Raw genomic sequence first — 3,901 nt, 5'->3', positions numbered from 1 at the left:
GCCGCGGCGCGAGCAGTCACCGCAGTTCGTTAACGCAGAGCTCCTCGGACAGGAGCGGGGGGGGAGGGGCCTGACAACGGCCACCTCTGAGGGAAGGGGCGGGGAGCCGCGGCGGCACAGCCGCGCACGGACCCCCCCCGGGGCACTGAGGGGCGGCAGCAAGCGCGCCTTCGCCTCGGCTTTATTGCCAGCACCAACCGCGGGGGGAAGGAGGGGGCTTGGAGCTGAGGTGGACTGAGAGCGGTTCTCCTCTGCATCGCGGCTGTCGCTCTTCCCCGAGATTTCCAGCGGTAACACAAACGTCCTTCTTTTCCTCCCGGAGACACCAAGAACAACGGCACAACAGTTTATGGTATCCATTGAAAAAAAAAAAAAAGTATTTGCTCAAAAAAAAATTTTATTCATATATCTCTATTTTAAGTAAAATATTTGTTTTTACCAAAATACGATATACAGGCACATGGCTGTGAAATAACATTAAACCAACTCACTATAAAATTACTTTTGGTAATAAATAATCTGATTCTCGGAGAGGCCAAAGGCAGCCAGACCGCCTGAGGCAGAGCTCCTCTGCGTTTCCAGAGCCCCCTCGCTCGCCCACCTGCGTTTCTCTCATCCTTTTCGCTGAGCCTTGGCCGAGGCAGGAGCAACCTGTGCTTTTTAGCCCGCGTGACACGGCATCCTGCTCCTACCAAGTCACTTCGAGCTGAGAAGTGACAATAAACACCTGCCGAAAGAAATCCACAAAGTCAGTGGGGCAGATACTCACAATAGGCTCTTATTCTTGAAGGAACGGCTGCTGCTATTAGGTGTGGTGCGATGGGCGCTGCTCAGGGGGCTCCTCTGGGCCAGCAAGTTGCATTGAAGTGTGCCCTGGACGCGAATCAAACAGGATCTTTAAGAGCAAAACGTTTATGCGTATATCTGGGCAGCTGGCACATCAGTAAGTCAAAAGGAATGCAGAGACATTCCTTAATCCCCCAAAAGATCTGCTAAATTCAGAAATCTTGAACTAGATCTCCTCTGTCTCGGCAGAATAGTAGTTTGGAGGGGGGGGAAAGTAGCTTACTTTACTCCTAAACATAACGCAGATACATGTATCTGATGTGCTCCTGCCCTGCTCTATTTGTAGGCATCCAGCTCTTCAAAGCACTTGCAATACATTTGGTCACAGAAACAGTGCTGCTCTGAAAGTCAAAGATATTAAAAATGTCAGAGAGCCGCCTCAGGAACATATAACCTCTCTGCTCTGGAGATCCTTGCCGCTGTCCTCTGCACCCGTATCCCTCACGGAGGCTGGCTGCAGCTAGTCTGATGTTACCGAGTTGCAGGGAGCAGCTTTCAGCTCTTTTGTCTTGGTTTTTTTCCCCCTTTGTTTGTAAGATGACTCTTGCTGTAACTGCCCGCGGAGCTCCCTCAGGCCCAGGAGCAGCAGCAACCACAGACGGGCTGCCGGCACTAAGCAGCCACCTAATGAGGAACGGGCAGGACTAAACGAGGGCTGTACATTGGTGACCTGTAGTCAGAACAGTTACGGAAGAATCTAACATAAATAAAGCTTTTACAAAAGAAGCTTCAAGACAAAAATACCAAGGTTTTTAGCTTTCAGGAAAAAGCAGACTTGAAGCACGGCGTGGAGTTACAGCACAAGGAAGGCGGCGGGGCAGGGGAGGTGCTTCACAACAGCATGCCAGGGATGAATCTTGGAGCGGTGCTTTCATCCTGTCCTTAGAGAAGAAACCTGACCAGAGCTACTGAAGTTGTAGCTTTGGAAGATGATTATCTGAAGCCTGGTTTCCTGTCCCCCCCCCCCATCTATTTCCTATGAACCTTAAAAGACAACTCTGCACATCTCCCTGGGGAATAGTCTGGAGGGGTTTAGTAAGTCATGACTTGACAAGTATTATTTTGATGAACTATGCAAACAATCCACCCTGAAACTTCCCAGGAAAGCACTCCAGGGAGCAAGGTCAGTGTGCCCAGCTCACAGAAGCTGGTGCCCCATTTAGGCTGCGCATGAAGCTAAATGGCACATCGCATCCTGGGAGTGATTAAAAACCAGAGCATTAGACTCATAACCCTGTATTCCCCTCTTACTGTTATTTTGAGAAGTCAAAGGGGAGAAACCAAAAGGCAACAGCAGTAACTTTGGCTAGGTGGTCTAAAGCCAGTTTAAGAGGAGTACAAATAGAGGTGCCCGCTGTGGGGTCAGGATTAACGGGAGCATACCACACGCAGTAAGTAGGGAGCTAGGCAGAAGGAGTCCAGTAAGGATGTATTCAGCCCAGGTCACATTCTCCTCTCCTCTGCAATTCAGTATTGCCTGGTGGTGGAAAGTCTTCTCCGCTAACATAAGCAATAAAGATACATGGAGAAGGGGAGAGCAAGACTAGAGGGAAGGCATTAGGTCAGAGAAGAAAAGGATTTGTTCTCACTTAAAAACGGTTCAGTCTTTGTGTTGCTTCCACAGTGAGGACTGCTAGATACATAAACCAAATTTTCTTCAGTACATACAAGCATACATTAAGAAGGTACCAAGACCATAGCACACGGCACACAGTAGCACAAGTTTAGAAGGACTTAGTAAGTTCAAACAAGACAAGCTTTTACTTGTAGGGGAAAATATCAATATTTTCACCTTGAATGCAGTTTGGGTGGGAAGGGAGGGGCTGATACTCATCTGATCTACAGCTAGAGCAGACAGACGGTATCAGCCTTTCGCATACAAAGTACAGTTCTGTACTCCTACCAACACAACAGGAGTGACATCTTTATCTTTGAATTTCCCTAGCAGCAGCGTACCTTCCGAACCACAGATCAGTAGGTAAGAAGAGAATGAGGGACCTCAAGAAGGAATTATTGACTTGGACACTGATTGCTGATAAGTTCAGCTTCTGAACTAACTTTCAAGGCCTTACATTCTCCTCCTACATTCTAGCTTCTCCAGGGTTCTTGTGTTGCTTTTAAGAAAGTGCCATCTCCTCTGATCAGATCTACCTTGGTAACAAGCACACAGAACCCCTTCTTTGGGCTGCAAAGTGGATTAGAAGCCTCTCAGATCACAAGCAAGGCCTCATCGCTTCAGCCCAGCTAAAATGAAGACTGGGTCCGCCAAGGCTTTCCCAGTCAGTTAACAAGCAACGTCCCACAGAGGTTCACCAGCCCACACTAATGGAATCATCATCACTCCTGTGCTTAGAAATAGCATACTCTTTTCCAGATATACAGAACCAAAATGAGAATAGCTTCGTCAAAGCAAAAGCTAAAGCAAAACAAAAGCATTTGGTTGGAAGTCAGCAAGGGGAAAACTAAATTCCCCTTTTCCACGCAAGTTGAACACTGCTGGTGGGGGAGCAGCAGGCAGGGTAACAGACAACCTGTCTCTCACTTGCTGCTGCATTGAAGACTTTCATTATCTTTAGCTTTTACATACAATCCCATGTTTTAATAACTGGGGACCTCCTACCAAAAGGAAAGGCAGATCATCAGCTTCACAGTTAAGAATCCATGAACCCTATAACTCTTGTACATACAGCAGTACGCATTCCCCTGGCTAAGGCCTCCTGTACCTGACATCAGTTATGAATTACTTGTTCAAGGTCCAAGTGCAAGACCCTGGAAACAGCGAATTACAATGGCAGAAGAGCCATAACCTTTACTACAACTACAAATGATCTGCAACACCTTGTGGAATGCACCCAAAATGGCGTATGTGTGTATATATAAATTTTGTATATAGACATTGTACTGTTTCATTATTTTTAATACATATACAAGTACCTATACATATATACATATTTACAATTTACACCAGCCAGTAGATGTATGTGTATTGTACATATACACACAAACGCCTAGAACACACATGCACACACACAAACACACACTCGTTAAAATAAAC

The sequence above is a fragment of the Phalacrocorax aristotelis genome, chromosome 17, assembly GCF_949628215.1.
Source record: "Phalacrocorax aristotelis chromosome 17, bGulAri2.1, whole genome shotgun sequence".
Classification (NCBI taxonomy): Eukaryota; Metazoa; Chordata; class Aves; order Suliformes; family Phalacrocoracidae; genus Phalacrocorax; species Phalacrocorax aristotelis.
The sequence above is the reverse complement of the archived record's forward strand: the minus strand, read 5'-3'. Positions refer to the sequence as shown.